Raw genomic sequence first — 19,431 nt, forward strand, 5'->3', positions numbered from 1 at the left:
GCTCAGTGGATTGAGATACAGGAGGTCCTAGGTTCAAATCTGCCCTCAGACACTTCCTAGCTGTGTGACCCTGGGCAAGTCACTTAATCCCCATTGCCTAGCCCTGTAACAAATAAAATTAATATAAAAGGATATGTGTTAAAAAAAAAAAGATATTACGGTTAAAAATTTTTTTTTAAATCACCCACCCCAACTCATACATTTTTCAGGTAAATAAAATGAAGTTCATGGAGGTTAAATGACTCACTCAAGGTCATGTGACAGGTGTAGTTTTTCTGATTCCAAGACTAGCGTACAATTCCACTTATCCACATTGACTCTCCAGGAAAAGAGGAATTGATTGGATCCTGGATGCAAATGACTCATAGATGATTAAAAAGAGAGTAGTTGTTATTCAGTCATTTCAGCCATAACCAACACTTCATGACCCCATTTGGGCTTTTATTGGCAAAGATACTGGAACACTTTGCCATTTCCTTATCCAGTGTATTGAGGCAAACAAGGTTAAGTGACTTGCTTAAGGTCACCTAGCTAGGAAGTGTCTGAAGAAAGATTTGAACTCAGATCTTCCTGAGTCCAAGACCAGCACCCTATCTACTGTGCCACCTAGTTGCTCCTTCAATAGGCAACATAGGTTCAAGAGGAGTGTCATATATCTAAAGGGACAAATCTTGAGGGAAAAGAAGAACAATACAAAGAGCCTTGGATTCAAGTTGCAAGTAATCATTACTGTATCCCAATATGATTTCTAGAATTATAAGATCCAAATTGTCTTCCTCCATACTTCCCTCCCCACTCCCAGAGATGGTAAGCAATTTGATCTGGATAAAAATGTGTTATCTTACTTGCATATTGATCATTTTTGTAAGAGAATACTCATACAAAATCAAAACCCCCAAATAAAAACATAAGTAAACTAATGTGAAAAATAGAATGCTTCGATCTGCATCTGAGTCCAGCAGTTATTTCTCCAGTGGTGAGTCGCATTCTTTGTTATAAGTCCTTCAGAATTGTCCCGGATCATTGAATTGCTAAGAGTAGCTAAGTCTTTCACAGTTGAACACAATACAATAAATATTGCTGTTACTATGTACAATGTCCTTCTGGTTCTGCTTATTTTGCTCTGAATGAGGTCATGTAGGTCTTTCTAGTTCTTTCTGAGATTATTCTGCTTATTATTTCTTATAGTACAATAGTGTTCCATCATCATTATATACCACAATTTGATCAGCCATTCCCCAATTGAGGGACATCCCTTTAGCTTCCAATTCTTTGTCATCACAAAAAGAGCAGCTATAAATATTTTTGTACTAGTATGTCCTTAACCCCTTTTTTTATGATCCCTTTGGTATACAGACCTAGTAGTGGTATTATGGAATCAGAGGGTCTGCATAGTCTTTTAGCCCTTTGGGCACAGTTCCAAATTGCCCACCAGAATTGTTGGATTAGTTCACAACTCCACCAACAATGCATTAGTGTCCCAGTTTTGCCACACCCCCTCCGATATTTATCTTTTCTTTATTATCTTTTCTCTTTATTGTAATATCAGTCAATCTGATAGGTGTGAGGTGGTTCCTTAGAGTTGTTTTAATTTGAATTTTTCTAATTGAGTGACTTAGTACCTTGATAGCTTTGATTTCATTATCTGAAAATTGTTTATTCATATCCCTTGACCATTTGTCAATTAAGGAATAATTTATGTTCTTGTATGTTTGACTTAGTTCTCTATAAATTTAAGAATTTAGACCTTTATCAGAGAAATTTGCTATAAAAATTTCTTCCACTTTGTTGTTTCCCTTGTAATCTTGGTTACATTGATTTCTGATATCTCTTTCATAACTTAATGTTCCTAGAAATGAGGTTCTTCCAAAGGCTAGTCTTCAAAAATGGGAGGAAATGGGAAAAGGAAAATAAACCCAAGAAGGGATAACTTTAATAACACAAATAGATAAACTGGTTAGAAGCAAATCTCATATCCACCAAAAACCCCAGGAGCAATAGAAAGTAAAAGAACTATGTAAGCCAAAAACTCACAAAGGGGAAATTAGATTCAAAGGTATCTTGGGAGAGTAAAGGAGAAAAAAAGGGAGTAAAATTAAAAAAATATTTTTTAAAAAGGACATTACTAAGTAACGCCACTGAAATAAAAAGAATGAATGAAGATAGAAGAGATAATAAAGACCTGGCACTACACTTTTGCTTGATATGGGAAAGGAAAAGGATAAATAAAATTTAAAAAGAGATAATAACATTCAAGCAACTTAGAACTGAGCAGGGTTTTGAGATTGAAGAGCTGGTAGGAGAAGATTGGTACTACATTAGTGTAGGTAAAGCAAATTTCAGAGGCTAAATGCAGATTTAAAAGAGGAGAAATCTTATCCAATAATTTAGTTGTAAAAAGCTAGGACCTAATAATTATACACTTAAACATAAATGTCCCTAGATTTTTCTTGTCTTCTTGTTGAATTTATTATCCTGGACTCAGAAAGTAATATTCCTCAGAATTTAACAAATCCAATAGGAAAAGAAAGAAAATAGCTCAACATATTGTTTGGAGGTAGAGGGTAGATTTGACTCGCTTGTAGTAATTTCTAAATGGAAATATTAGAGAAAACATTTATCAGCCTACCCTAGCACCTTTAAATAACGACTCATGTGCTTAGGCATAAAAGAATTGAAAAAATGGCAGAAATAACAACCTACTCTTTATAGACTACAATGTAGTTAATATAGTAATTAGTAAAATAAATTAATTAGAATAGAAGTAAATAGAAACTAATTTGTGGCATATTGAATAATGAGTGGATCAAAGAACAAAGTATAGAAACAGCATATGAGTATATTGAAAAATATTCTCTATGAGAAAACACACTGAAACCAATGGATTACAGCCATATTAATCCTCAGAGGAACACACACACATACACACACACACACAGATACATAGAAAAGGAGGAGAACTGAACACATAATTTAAAAAGATTAAAAAAGAAATTTAAAAGTCTAAAACAAATACCAAAATGTCTTCAAAATAAGAGGAGAAATAAGGAAACTTGTAAACAGAAAGACTAGAAAACTGGCAAAAACTAAGAACTGTTATTTAAAAAAAACTAACAAATTCAACAAAACATTAACTGACCTGATGTGGGGGGGAAATCTAATTACCAAAATAAGAAACGATCAAGGAGAATTCATAACAAAGATGGAAAAAGAATTTTATCAAAACATGCAATACATGATTATGAACTATGACTTGGATATCTGATTTTATTGATATAGGAAAATTTTTCTCAATGCAAATCGGCCCCCCTTTTCTGCAACTTAGAGAGTTCTCTTGGATACTGAAAGGTCAAATAATTTGCCTAGAGGCTGGACTTGAACATAGGTTTCCATGATTCTGAGGCCAGCTCTCTATTCATGGCACCATATGCAACTATTAATAAAACTGAAAATTCAAAGAAAATGTATGAGTATCTCAAAAATCTATAACATAGCAGCAGCTAGGTAATCATGATGGATAAATTATCAGACCTGGAGTCAGGAGGATCTGGTTTCAGGGACTTCCCAGTTATGTGACCTTGGACAAGTCACTTAACCTCAATTACCTAGCCCTTATTACTCTTCTATCTTAGAATTGACACTAAGACAGACAGTAAGGAGGTTTTTTTTTAATCCATAAAATATTTATTTTAACCAAACAAGAAATAGAAATCTTAACTCAGATCTTATTCTTAATCTCAAAAAAAGGGAAATTGAGCAAACCATAGATGAATTTTCAAAGGGGGAGGGGTTCTTGGACAGGATGAATTTCCAAGTGAATTTTATCAAATATTTAAGGTGTTAATGTCTATATACAGCTACATAATTAGTACTCAAAGAATCACAAATTGTTAGAGCTTCATAAGACTTCAGAAATCAATTAGTTCAACCCTCTTATTTGACTAATGGGGAAACAGAAGCTTAATGACATTAAATGCATAAGATAGTTAGGGGCAAACCCTGGATTCTAATTCAAGTTTTATGATTTTAAATCCAATGCTAATTCCACTAGACCAGTGATGGCAAACTTTTAGAGACCACATGGCATGCCCTTCCCCCTAGTCTGCCTCCCAGAGCTATGCTCTGCCTCCCTGAAACCAAGTGCCACCCTCACCCCCCCATCACCTTACCTCATACATGGAAGGGAGAATGGGAGGGGATTGGCCCAAGTGCTCTACTCCCTTAAGTATCTACTTTTTTAGGATTTTATTTTTTTTTTTTAGGATTATCAATTTAGAATTAGAATAAGCTTTTCCATTGGGCTGCTGGGCAGAGGAGGCATGGTAGAGAAGGGGAAGTGAGCAGCTCTGTCTGAGTCCCTCTGCCTTTCTAGTAACTAACTCTGGTGGGTGATGGTGTACATGCCCACAGAGAAGTCTCTATGTGCCATAGGTTCACCATCATGGCACTAGACCATATTACTTTTCAAACATTTCCTTATTGGCTTATTCAACTGTTTCATATTTGATGTCCCACAAAACTTATCTGTTCATATAAGGAAACTGAGGCTCACAAAGGCTAGGTCCAGGTTACATAGCTAGGGTAATAGCTGGAATTTACATCCAAATCTTTTGAATTTAAGATCAGTGTTCTTGCCAGTATACTTAATGCTATCTCTAACCAGATTACTTACTTCCTCAATTAACAAAAACTCTTTAAATTCTACTGTCTATAAGTCCCTGGATTTTGAATTATGGATGAATAAAAAGAAATTAGAAGATTTAATTATTGTCTTTGAGGAGATTTCAGTATAATTGATAGAGAAAGTAACACATGCACACATACTAAACACTTGATTTCTAGTCCTGGATTAGTCACTAATAAACTGTATGGCTTTAGGATTTTAGGATTATCGATTTAGAATTAGAAAACACCTTAAAGGTCATCAAGTTCAATTCTCCCATTTTACAATTTAAGAAGCCAGGTGAAGTGAGGTTAAGTGACTTGCCAGAGGCCACACAGGCAGTAAGTTGCAGAACCTGGAAATGAACTGAGACTTCATTACTTCAAAGCCAATACTCTTTCTGCTAGATCAAACTACTCCTAAATGTTGTTCGAGTCATTTCAAGTATGTCTGACTCTCATGACCCCAGTTGGGATTTTCTTGGCAAAGAAACTAGATTTGTTGTTTGTCATTGCTTCATCATTTCCTTCTCCAGCACCTTTTTCCCCAGCACATTTTAAAAATGAGGAGACTGAGGCAAACAAGGTTAAGCAATTTGCCCAGGATTACACAGCTAGTCTGAGCCCAGATTTGAGCTCAGAAAGATGAGTCTTTCTGACTTCAGGCTTGGCACCACTGTGTCCACTGTGCCAGCATCTCCTAGATAGTTAGGTGGTATATATAATGCAATGATGTCAAACTCAAATAGAAATGGATTCCTGCTAAAGCATAGTGACTTAGAGGACCACAAATAATGTTATCTGTTATATTATGTTTTTATTTGTTAAACATTTCCCAGATACATTTTAATCTGGTTCTGTCAGCACTTGGGAATTTTGTGGCCAGAAGTTTAACACTCCTGCATGTAATGGATAAAGTGTTGGACTTGTTTATTGACTAACTAACTGACTTAAAGTCAGGAAGACCTGAATCAAATCCTGCCTTGGAAACTCATGAGTTGTATGACTCTGGACAAATGACTTCTCTCAGCCTCAGTTTCCTCTTTTGTAAATTAGAAAGAATATAATTTTTCTCTTATAGGGTTGTTATAAACTCAAATAAGATAATCCGTAAAGCTCTTTGCAAAGCTTAGAGCTAGTTTAATATTAAACATTCACCCTCATTGGGCCTCAGTGTTCACATTTATAAAATGGAGTGTTGGATTAAATTAGTTCTCAGGTCTCTGACAACCAGGGGTGTTCCAGAGATTGCTCATACTGACTTGGTAATAGCCAATTGTTAAATTTTCAGTAGAAGTGCACATTGGAATTAACAAGTACTACAAATCAGGTTTTAATTTATTGTGCTATTGTCTAAAAACTGGCAAAGAAAATGTTAATAATGCATATTAAGTTTAAAATTATGTCATTTTTTGAGAGAGCTGGTTGTTAAACATCAGCACACCCCTGCTAACAACTCAACATTCTATACAATTCGAGAATTATTGCAATGCCGTATTGAAACAATGGGGAGAGAAAACACAGACAGACAGACAGACAGACAGACAGACACACACACACACACACACACACACACACCCTTAGGATAAGAAGTTTCTGAAAAGTTATAAAATTCCAGGGAATTCTGATCCAGAGGATTCCAACTCTCATGATCTTTTAGGAAGGCAAAAAAATCTACTTAGGAAAAAATAATTACCCTTCTGCTTCCTCTGTATCAAATTCACTTACAATCACATCTAGCATGGGACATTAGAGTCAGCGAAGCTGGGAACAAATTCTATCTACCTGTGTGATCCTGGGCAAGTCACCTGACCTACTTGTAAGGAAACCTTAGTTTCCTCTTCTGAAAAATGAGTGTTAGATTAGAGGACCTCTGACATCTCTTCCAGATTTATGGCTCTGGGCTTTCCTGTGTTTTAAACAGAATACTCTAGAGTAGGGTATTGCAATAAAGGGGAAAACATAGAATCACAATCTTTAGGACTGTAAGGGATATTGGAAGACAAGGAATTAAGAGAAAAAATGAGGATGGAGTTCATCAGAAGGGAATTTATGGAGGGAGTAAATAGAAATAAACTCAAGGTTGTTCAAGGTCAACCTAAGGCAAATCTGATTTAATTCTGTAATCAATGTATGAAGGGATGATGAACTCCCAAAGCGAGCAGGATCTTGTAGCTATAGATCCTGTGTTCTCCATGGGATACCCTGGTCCCTAGGCATTAAGATTTCCTTCCTTTGGGCACCCCTTGCAAAGAATGGGGCCAAGGAAAATGTAAGCGAGAACATCAGTCCAATCCAATTTGTGGAGAGAATGCCCACAAAAAGAAGGTGTTACTTTGGAGTTAGCTGGGTGACTCACTGGATTGAGAGCCAGACCCAGAGATAGGAGGTCCTGGGTCCAAATATGACCTTAGACACTTCCTAGCTGTGTGACCCTGGTCAAGTCACTTGACCTCGATTGCCTAGCCCTTACCATTCGTCTGCCTTAGAACTAAATCACAGTAGTGATTCCAAGATGGAAGGTGAGGATTTTAAAAAGGTGTTACCTTTTCTAGCATGAGTAGTTAATTGAGTTCTGCTTGGATTGAAATATATTATGTAAAAACACATTTATATAGCTGATTTTTCAGGGTTCAGAGTGATCTGGAGGCAGGACAATAGATTAGAAGGTGCCAAAGGATTCTTAAGAAAGTACAATTCTGCTACAGAGGTTGGCAGGGGAAACACTGGAGGGGTTTCTGAACAAGCTCTCTGTCTTCGATGTTTTTCCTTTCATTTGTCTCAACAGCAAAAATGACCTTGCTCCAATATTTCTCTCATTTAGAGCAGAATTGGAATGGAGTTGTCTATGTTATTAACTAATTTTCAGTGTGTAGATTCTGCCCCAGATAGTCTGGGGAAGGTGTGCTCTTTGCCAACAGGCCCATTTCCCTTTGATTTAAAATCCAGGCTTGGGGTTGGCCCAGATCTGCATGAGCTCCAGAACTGAAGATTGCTACAGAGCAAATACACCTGATCCAGCTATGCGGGGCTTTCTCTTGGATTCTTCTAATATGCTGAGATTAATTTGGTATGATTCATTAATTTATTAAAAACTGGATTATTTACCAGGCATATCCCCTCCCTCTCCACCTGTTCCCTGCTGAGAAACTGTCAGTCACAGGAATATAATATTTACAAGCTTGAATTAGACTATGTATTACTCCATCTTATCTGGTGGCCTCCCTCCAGCAGCTCCTCAAAACTGATGCTTGAAAGGAATGCAAAATGCAAGTCCTTGATTGACCAAAATAATTAAACCAGGCTTTGGGCAGGAATGAAGACACTTTCATGCTGTTTTAACAGAGTCTCTTCTGCCTGCAAGCGAATATGTGTGATGACTTTAGGCTTATAATTTCTATGGGAGTCTTCCTCAGCCTGCAAAGGGGGAAGAATGGGGGGAGGGACCAAGTGGATACAATCCTTATCTCATAGACTTCCCCAATTGACAGGTCCCAGTGAACAGCATTACTACTGACCTCAAATCCAACCAACTAGTTAAGTGGAAAAATCATTGTCTATTTTTATATTTATATTTTTATAGAGGAACAGGTTTATCTAAAGGTGATTCTCTCTCTCTGTCTCTCTCTCTATCTATCTCTCTGTCTGTCTCTCTGTCTCTTTCTCTCTGTCTTTCTCTTTATCTCTGTCTCTCTGTCTCTCTCTGTCTCTGTCTCTGTCTCTGTCTGTCTGTCTCTCTCTTCACTTCTCTCCTCAACACTGAGGACACTTCCATGACAAGGATTATTAGTGTAAGCAAAGGGTTCAAGTAAAGGTATGAAATGAGCAGCAGTCAGAGTGGAAAATTCAAGCAAAATGAAAGTGGAACAATTTTTGCAGCAAGGAGGTTCAAGAGGGAGCCCAGGGCAGGAAGTAGGGAAGGGTGGGGGTAAGAGTAAAGAAGCATCTGCTCAGAGGACAGCTATGAACCAAATAGTCTGGCAGTCAATGAATTATAGGCAGTGCTCTCCTTGGGGGATGGCAAGAGAATAAGGATGAAGGGTGAGTCAAGCAGTTATAAAATGGTATATTAAAATATGGGGTGACTTCCTCTAATTTGATCAATGACCAGAATCAATGAGCTAAAACAGAGAGATCAGCAAGCTACAGGGTCTCCTGAGATTGCCCTGGAATTGATTCCTTGTGGAATTTGTCTAGTCAGATATAATACAAATCCTTGTGGATCATCCTGTCCCCAGCTTGTCTTAGGACCCCAGTTTCTCTTCCTTTCTGCCACAGAAAGCCCATGGTCTCACCTGGAGGCTCTTCCTATGTTCAATCTATCTTGTTAGGGTCCAAATGGATTGCCACCCAAGGAGCACACGGAGACAATGCAATCCAAGCAAAGGGAAGTCTTTATTTCTAGTGCACGCTAGGGGAGCTCAGCAAAGGAGTCAGAGTAAAGATTATATGTTTGGGGTGGCGGGAAACTCAGGGAATGACGGGAAAGGTGGCGGGTATTGGCAGACTCAGGGGCGTCCTGTAGTTCTTGAAGTAGTCTTTGTAGATAGTGGTTTTTGACTGTCTCCCCAAGCATGTAGGGTTTTTGTGCTATACTTGGGAGCCTAATAACACCCTATTGTTAGTGACCATGGATTTCTCTAAGACATCCTGACCTGTTAGTAACTTTAGGTTTCTCGGAGCCATCCTGATCGGGGAGTCCCTAGCTTGTCTTTGTTTGTGGTTGCTTGGTTTCTGTGTCATAACTTTGGGGTTCTACAATCTCTATAGTGGCTCTACCTTCTTTGTCACAGGTCCAGACTTATGGCACCACCACAAAGTAGATATTGATATATTCTGTGCCCTCCCATTTTTCATCATTCTTCTACCCTTAGAGATGGCTGCACAAAACTCAGAGGGGTAGTCATGTAGGTGGTAATATATATATATATTTAAGTGTGTATATATATAAACACATATTTGAAGTTCTTTCTTTAATGAAGGGGTCAAACTGTCAGGAGTGATAAGAATGGGACTAAGATTGGAAAATGGGCTAGAGGAGGGCTTCAAATGGTCCCTTCTCACCTCATTGATTTTTTACTGCTCATTTGTTGGGTGTCTCAAAAAGAATTTAGTGATTTTCATCTCATTGGTTTGGAAGAGGTCAATACTATATAGCTCTGGTGATGGATGGTTTTGCTCAGTGTAAAATGCTTGTCATTGATATATTCCATCATATAACAATGGGGTTAATAAAGATATAACCTGTCCTAAGGGTTGGAGTCTATGACAGCTGCATAGAATCCCTGGATTTGGGTTAAAACTAAAAACCTCCCCAATATACTGCTAAAAAACACCTTTACCTTCCATCTTAAAATCAATACTGTTGGTGTGTGTTCGAAGGCAGAAGAGCAATAAGGACTAAGCAATGGGGATTAAGTAACTTGCCCACCATCACACAGCTAGGAAGTATCTGAGGCCAGATTTGGACCTAGGATTTCCCGTCTCTAGGCTTGGCTCTCAATACACTGAGCCACCTAGCAGCTCCCATAATATGCTTTTAAGGGTGTCATTCTATGAATAGCATCATTGGGCCAAAGTAAATCATTTGAGATTCTTCTCTTCCTATTTGGTGAATGCTGATATGTTACTACAACTATGTATAATGACAGCCATAAAACAAAAGAAACTACTGTGAAAATATAATGACCAAGAAGTTTGGTGTCAGAGAGGACTTGAGAAAACGTATCTGACTCCTTTCTTTGCAAATATGAATTAAAGGCATGGAATATTTCATTCACTGCCAGACTCAATTGATATATTTGTTAGCTTGATTAAATCATTTCCCCCCCTTTTTTTTCTATTTTTAGTTATGAGGAATGACTGGATAGGAAAAGGGAGCAACATATATACATATATATTCAGGAATGAAAGTGATGTAAAAATAGAGGATATGAATAATATTTTAGAAATAAGGAAAAGCTAGTGGGTGAGAATCAATCTCTCATCATGAATGGGCCAAATGCAGATTGTGGAGTATAACAGTCATGGTGGAAGCACCAGCCAATCAGGGCACTATTAGCCAATCTGGGACATTTCTGGGAAGCACAGCTTCTTGGATGAATGGTGGATTTGGAAAGCTAAACTTGGCTCCTGATCTAGGACCTGAGCTTTGATGACTTCTGTTTTGGAAAACCTCAAGTATTTTATGAGGAAAAAAATACTGGTTCCTACCTGCCTATCAGGCATGTACATAGATGTAATGGTTCTGAATTCCTCAGAAATGGAATCAGAAAACTGAATGTAGCTTTACCAATGCTATTGATGCAAGCTGATGAGCTTGTATTATATTTAGTATTGATATTCAATTGAGATCTTTTTATAGTCATCATCTTCAAATACTAATGTTCCAGGTCACTCTTCTGGAACTTAAAAGAAAGCTCTGCATCTTGGCTCACTAATCCTCGTCCTCAAAGATCATCTCAGATCCAATGCAAAGAAACACACCTGCCTCCCCTTTCCCACCATCCCACACAAACCCTATAGAGAGCAAAAACTTCTAAATAAATAGGAGAGTTAAGTTTCCTTGCATATCTAAAATTCCCCAAGAAAATCATGACATAAGAGATTTGAAGGTAGAGGTCATCTAATCGAACGACTTCATTTCACAGATCTGCAAAATTGAGAGGCAGAGAAGGTAAGGGACTTGCCAAAGTTCTCATGGGTAGTTAGTCACAAATTCAAGAATCATTTTGCCTCCATTACTCACTGAATAAACAAATATTAACACTGATCTGCTCCTACAAAAATTTTAATTTAATTTTATCCAAGTGAAGCACTCATAACCACTCTCAATAAGCAGATATTTTAATTTTTTTTTAAACTTAGTCTCCTCATCTCTTACCCAGGGCTGAACATACAACAGCCTTTCATGGCCTGCTCCCAATACTAATTGGCAGGGAAGCTTTAACCTGTTCCATATTTTTTACCTGATCCGTTAGGCAGCCGGGTAGCCATCTGCTCCCCAGGGCTCACCATATTGGTAGCAGATTTAGTACAGAAATCAGATCAGCATTAGTCCTATGGCAGCTCAGAAATCCAGACAAAAACAATCCACCAACCTCAACCTCCCGAGTAGCTGGAACTTCAGGCTGGCACCACCACTGCTACTTTTACAGAAACATAAATTGAGCCACATTCTTCTTCTGTTACTCCTCCCTTACTTTCTCAGCATCCCTGAGTAAAAATGTAGCCACTGGTCACTCTGAGGGTCACCTGAGCATTCTCAGTAAATCAAAATATATTTTATAATAGATTAGTTTATGCCAAGTACTGTGCTAAGTGCTTAGTACAAAAAGAAAAAGCAACCTTTTTATATATACTTTAGCAGACCCGTCCCTAAGAAATATGCAGATGGTCCTGCCTCAGGGCTTCTGCTTGAGGAAAGTTTTTATGCCAGCTCCTCCATGGTTCAAGTCGATTTATACTATCCTTCTCTGCTACAGTCTCTATTCCCACTCCACCCCCAGCTCCCAATAACTTGGACAGCCAGGATCACCACTCATAGAAATTCCCATCTACTTTGATCTCCATGCTCACTAAGGAAGATGCTAACCTGAGGTCCCTTCTCAATACTCATCCTTAGGACCCTCCTTTGGGTTGCTACCTAAGCTGTTCCTGGTGGTGTCCATGGTCCTGCATATGTATTATTGCTTACAGATGAGGACTCCTTGACGTCTCTCTGCTTTTACATGCCAGGGCCTGCCCATTACTCTTATCAGCAGTCTAAGCATGAGACTGGGTATATTATCCTTCTGCCTACTGCCCTTTCTGGGTTGAGAAGTCATTAGACCACATCGTGCTCGATTCCAGCAATTAGTCTAGTAAGAGTTCTTTCTGATCCGTACACATGGAATGCTCATGGGGCCACAATAGTTGAATTATTTGATTGCTTTTACTGTATCTGTCTTTAAACATTAAGCATGGCTTCCCACAAACCTCCAAATCCTTCTCAACAACCCCAAGTGAAAGCAGCTCAAATTGTTGCTCTCTTATTTCTTTGAACTTAACATTCTTCTGAGGATATCTCCTTGTGAAATATCAGAAGGTGCCTGAGGCTTAGACCATCCATCTGTGAAAGGTTCTTCTAGCTTCACTGAGTGTTATAATACTCAGGCCAGACCTGATTCAAGCCAGCCTTGTGCTTTAGATTTGGAATTAAAATAAAACAAGAAGCCCATAGATCATCTAACCATTAACAAAATGAGAATTCCTTAGCCACACCATGACAGGATATCCAGCAAAAGACACAGCATTGATACAGATGAATTCAACATCCCTGCCTCTGAGCTGGCCATGCTAGTATGCTGGTCATGCCTGAGGAAGGCAACTCTTGCCTCCCAATGTACTAGCTTTTATTCATAAATCATTAGAAAGGCACAGTAAACCTCTCCTCCACTGCTAACCTTAGTTCCTTCAACCAATTAAATCACAAGGATATTTTCAATATCTCCTAAGAAAAAACTAGTCTAGCCTAGCTGGCAGATATAAATTTTACCTCATTAGTATCAAATTGATCATATCATCCAAGCATGTCAAAAAGACTTCAAGGAGAGATGCATTGTAAGAAGATGGCAGAATAGGACATGAGGCTTCTCACCTTCCTAATATGCACCATGAAATGAAGATATGAAATTAACTTCACAGAATAATGTTGAATATGAACAATGAAAAATAATTTCACAAAATCAATGCTAAAAGCAGCAAAAACAGACAGGAATCAAGAATGAAACTGAATAGCTAGGGGTAACTAGAAAGAAAGGTCTCTGACTTCCCTGGGTTCTGTTCCACCACCATAGGCCCTGGGGGCAGGAAAGACCAAAAAGAGTGAAATCAACAAGGTAGCCCCAGGGGCAGGATTGACAACTTCACCTTGTTTGTGAACCCCAGATTTTGTATCCCTGAATATACCATTGAATCATCAGGCAGGAGTCCTTTGAGAGCAGCTGGGTCTGTTGTAGCCTTTGTTTCAGAGACTTCTTCTGGCCCTCAGCTGGAGATTAAAGGACTGAACATTATAGAGTCTGTCTATGGGGGTCAGGCCCTAAGGGCAAGAACTCAAATCATGTGGCTAACAAAGGAAGTACTTTGGAGGTCAGAGGAACTCAGACTAGACACAAAAAATTAGGTCAATTGATCTGACCCTAAAATTAAAAAAAAACAAAGAAAAATGAATAAGCAAAGGAGAAAGAACCATCTACTAATAACTATTATGAGAACAGAGAAGATGTTGGTGCAAACTCAGAGAATAGTGAACTAAAAACACCTACGTCAAAAACAGGAAAGAAATACATTAATTGGCCACAAATTCAAAAAGAGCTTTTTGAAGAGCTTTAAAAAGATCTAAGAAACCAAAGGAGAGGGGTTGAAGAAAAATTAGAAAAAAATAAAGAGCAATGCAAGAAAATCAAGGAAATTATGAAAGATCTCCCAAATGGCAAAAGAGATCCAGAAACTCATGAAAGAAAACAATCTATTAAGAAGTAGAATTGGACAAAGGAAAGCTAATGAATTCCCAAGACTCCAAGAAATAATAAAGCAAAATCAATAGAATGAAATAATAGAAGACAATATGAAACATCTCATTACCAACTGACATGGGAAATAGACCAAGAAGAGACAATATAAGAATCATTGGACTCTTGAAAAGTTACAATCCAAAAAAAGAGTTCAAACATCATACTCCAAGAAATTTTCAAGGAAAACTTTCTAGAAATTCTATATTCAGAAGGTGAAATAGTCAAAATTGAAAAAATACACTGATCACCACCTAAAAGAAACCCAAAGGTGAAAATGCATAAGAACATCATTGCTAAATTCCATTGTTTCCATGTTAAGAAGGAAATATTACAAGCAACAAGAAAAAACAATTTAAATACTGTGGAGTTACAATCAGAATAACACAAGACTTAGCAGCTACAATATTAAAAGTATGCAAGACGTGGAACACAGCATTTTGTAGAACAAAAGGACTGGGCTTACAACCAAGAATAACATATCTAATAAAGATGAGCATAATTGTAAGAGGTAAAAAATGGATATCTAATAAACTAAATAAGTTCCAACTATTCCTGAGGAAAACCCCAGAACTCAGCAGAAAATTTGATCTATGATAAATATACAAAGATAATGAAAGTCTAATCATAAGCAACCCAAGGTGAAACTCTTTGGTTTCTATATGAGAAAATGTCAAGTATGGCCCTTGGGAATGGAATCATTGCCTAGGTTTTTGAAGAAGTCTATATGGATGGAAGACTTGAGATTGAGATGAATGTAATGGAATGAGCCAAAATGGTAGTGGAATACACCAAGAAGAGGTAGGGTAGAATGGCTATCTTTTATGGTAGAGTAATGAGTGGCAGAACTGCCATGGAAAAAGAGAAGAGGGAGTGGAGAGGTGGCAGTCCTAAAATCCTACTGGGATAAAGAGAGAACAATATATATAATTAGAAGAGTAAAAAATTTTCTTAACATATAGAGAAACAGGAGGGAAGGAGGATGGGATAAGGGAGGGACTGAGAGTCCCTTTGGGAGATTGAGGGAATAAGAGATCAAAGGATGAGTTAAAAGAAAGGAGTGTAAAGGGATAATAAGCAAAGGGAGGGAAAGAAGGTTATACAAAGAAAGGAATACATGAGGTGCGGTATAAGGTGAGGGGATAAGGGGGGGGACTCTTAGGACAAAATAGGGGAGGGATTTTTAGAATTGGGCTTATATCAAGAAGTAGGAAGGCACAGTTGTGGACTTAAGGAAGGGATTTTGGGAAAAGTGGATAGAATTAAAAGGTAAGGGGGAAGGAACAAGGGAGAGACCTTTGGAAAGGTGGACCAATTTGGACCTGGGTATGCAAGGGAAGAGGGTAAGGAAGGATTTTGTGGAAAGACTGTAAATTGGAGATGTCCAAGGAAATGGGACATCTGAGGAGGGATATGATGGAAAGAAAAAAAGAGGGGGACAGTGAGGAGGAATGGAATATATGAAAATTCACAGCTAGTAACTATGGCACAGAGTGCAAATGGGATGAATTCTCCCATGAGAAGAAAATAGATAGCAGAAAGGATTGTAAGGATGGGGGGAATGGGACAAAAAAGAGCCAGAAGAAGGCCATTGGTGACTGTTATAGACAATTGGTACCAGAGAGAGGATTCTGGGAATTCTCAGGAGGAAGGAGGAGGAGAAAGGCTTCCAGTGGAGGTTCTTTGAGGAAGGAGGAGAGGTTCTGAGGAGGATATCCCAGCTCGGTTCCAGTCCTGAAGGCTTCCTGAGGATCTTTCTTTGGACGTTAAAACCCTGATTCCCTGGTCAAAGATTCTGTCGCATCTCATCCAGGAAGACTTCAATCATCCAGTCAGCTAAGTTTGGACTCCATTTTGGGAGTGTTCTCTTAGGCTCCATCCCCCATTATCCAACCTTGCTGAGAGACCCTTTCTGGTCTAACTTACAATTATAGGAAAGGATAGAAATAGAAATAGAACCTGAAGAAGAAGGGACAAGGGGGGAGACTTAGGAGTGGGAACCCCAAAGGTTCCCACCTGAGTGACAGACACCATAGAAATAGAGAAGAGAGCACCCCAAAATCCCTCTGCCCTTCACCCCTTTCCCCAATCCCTATACTGATATTAACAAAAGCCATTCATTAGTCAGATAGCATTCCAGAGTGCCTGAGAGATGAAGAGGGGAATCCCAGTTTGGTCTGGCTGCCTCCATCTTGAAGTTGGCTGATCTTGAGAGGAGGTTTGCGTGAACCCCACCCTCATTCAGAATTGGATTGGGGTGCCCAATACCTCATCTTAAAGGGAAGTCTTGTCCCCAACTCCTGCAGGGTGGCACAACCATCCAGGTCACCCAGTTTTGGGGTGACATGCCCTCAAAGTCTACTAGTGCATAATCAGAGAGAGGGGAGAGCTCTGAGAGAGTCTCATCTCATAGACTCTCTCTCTCCCCCTCTATCACTAACATTGGTTACAGGCTGGCTTTTATTAATATTCTTATAGGACTAAAAACCAGAACTGATGATGTGTATTTTACAATAAACACAATGAAAATGGGAGAAACACATAGAGTGAAGGTGAGGGGCTCAAGCAGAATATACTAAGCCTCACCTGATCCAGAGAAAGCAGGGATAGTAGTCATGATCTCTGACAAAGTTGGGGCTAAAATATATATAATTGGAGGGGATGAACAGGGTAAATATATTATGTTGGGGGACATTGTGGATAATGAAGCATTATCAATATTGGACCTGTATGCACTAAGACTTATAGCATCCAGATTTTAAAGGAAAAACTAAATGAGACATAGATGGAAATAGAAAATAAAATAACAAAAGCAGGCAGTTTAATTTTCCCCTCTCAGAACTAGATAAATCTAATAAAAATAAACAAGAAAGGAAATAAGAAGATGAATGAGAACCTTAGATGTTAGATAATACATATCTAGAGAGCCCACACATACCTGCATGAAACTAGTAGTAGATCTAAGCCTAAGCATGCACATAATTCAAACATAATTTCTGATGATACAATGGTTTAGAGAGCATCAATATTCTGCAAAAGTCTTACTTAAACACTTATCATTCTATAGGAGTAATCCTGCATTCCTGAAGGGTTGTGCCATTGGAACAAAAGTTCCCACTGAGTATAGCCAAACTCAAAAGACTTGGTTTGGGAAATCTTATGGTCTTGCCAACAGATTGTGTCTGCTACTTAAGGACTAATCTAATTAAAGATAGCCCTGGTAATGTATTTTAACTAGAATCAGACAGGTTAAATTGATCAAATTAAATGCTGATAGGAACATGGAGAAACAGGCTTAATATTACATTGCTAGAGCAGCTGAAATTGTTTCTTAGAAAACAAGATGGGAATAGACAGTAAGAACTGTAAAGCTGTTCATGCTCATTGACCTAGAGACCTTATTACTAAGATTTGGTGTGAAGGGCATTATTGAGAGGGTGAAAAGCTGTGTGTAAATGAAAATATTAATGGAAGCATTGCTTGTAATGACAAAATAAATGTAAATAACACAAATTAAATGACTGGGAGAAATTGCTGACTAGCTAGTGACATTTGAATGGAATGAATTGTGTTATGTTGTTAAAAATGACAAATATTGTAAACATAAAGAAAACAAGGGAAATATATAAAGAGATGAAAAGGGAATAAGAATAATATGTACTATAATTACATTTTAAAAATAACAGCCAGAGGGTTTTCCGGGTTAAGATGGCGGCAGAGTAAGAAGCAGCTCTTAACCTCTCCTGACCGAAACACACAAAACTCCTCAAGGGGACATAAAAACAAGTCCAGACGAACGGAGGAACCCCACAACAGGGCACAGCGTGGAAGGTACGTGGAATCGAGGCATTTCCATGCTATAAAGGGCTCTCACTAAATCGCGGGCTGAGCAACCGCCCCACCCCCACCCCCTCCACACACAACACCTGTAGCTCAGAAGCCAGCTAAAAAAAAATAGAGCAAGTTTGGGGCACCCATCGAGTCATTGGCAGCTCCGGGACCTGTTCCTGAGAGCAGCAAGACTTAGGACCCCACTAAGCCAAAAAAGGCACGCAAAATCTGAACGCGCGGGAGCAGAACTCAGGGCGCACAACGCAGGCTGAGCAGAGCGCAGGCACTGAGGAGGCGTGGGTGGAGGCAGACACAGCCAGGAACTAGAGCCTAAGTGGGGAACCAGTGCAGACTGGTATACGACTGTGGAAGTAGCTCCCTGAGACTTGTAAAGAAACCTCCTGCAGAGGATCAAGCAAGGGAGTCCACCAGGGGGCTTGACCTTGGAAAAAACTAGAACTCAGACCTCAGGAGCCAATAGATCTCTGACAGACACTGAGCGCGAGGATAAACCTGAGAAGCTGCTGGGCTAATGATGGCTAATCAGTCACAGGAAGTTCAGAAGAGAAAGAATAATAACAAAAAAAGAAGTCTTTAACACTTGACAGCTTTTACACAGAGAAAATCCAGACAACCGAGCAAACAGAGGAGGAGAACAAACAACCATCCAGACCCTCCCCAAATAAGGAAAACTCCTCACAAGCTATGGAAGAGTTCAAAACTGAGATTTTGAGGAAAATGGAAGAGATCTGGCAAGAAAATAACAGTTTAAAAGGTAGAATCTTGCAACTGGAAAGCGAGGCTCAGAAACCAAATGAACTGATAAGCAAATTGAACACAAGAAATGACCAGATTGAAAAGGAATACCAGAAGATTATGGCCGAAAACCAGAAGATTATGGCCGAAAACCAGAAGATTATGGCCGAAAACCAGAAGATTATGGCCGAAAACAGAAAGATTATAGCCGAAAATCAATCCCTAAAGGCTAGAATAACAGTTTAAAAGGTAGAATCTTGCAATTGGAAAGTGAGGCTCAGAAATCAAATGAACTGATAAGCAAATTGAACACTAGAAATGACCAGATTGAAAAGGAAAACCAGTCCCTAAAGGCTAGAATCGAGCAATTAGAAGCTAACGATCTCTCAAGACAACAAGAACAAATAAAACAAAGTCAAAAGACTGAAAAAATAGAAGGAAATATGAAATATCTCAATGAGAGAGTGACAGACCAAGAAAACCGGTCTAGAAGAGACAATTTGAGAATAATTGGTCTTCCAGAAAAACCAGAAATTAATAAAAACCTGGACTCCGTACTAAAAGAAATTATTCAGCAAAATTGCCCTGAAGTCCTACAACAAGAGGGCAATATAGACATCGAAAGGAT

This window comes from Gracilinanus agilis, chromosome 2 (genome assembly GCF_016433145.1).
Source record: "Gracilinanus agilis isolate LMUSP501 chromosome 2, AgileGrace, whole genome shotgun sequence".
NCBI lineage: Eukaryota > Metazoa > Chordata > Mammalia > Didelphimorphia > Didelphidae > Gracilinanus > Gracilinanus agilis.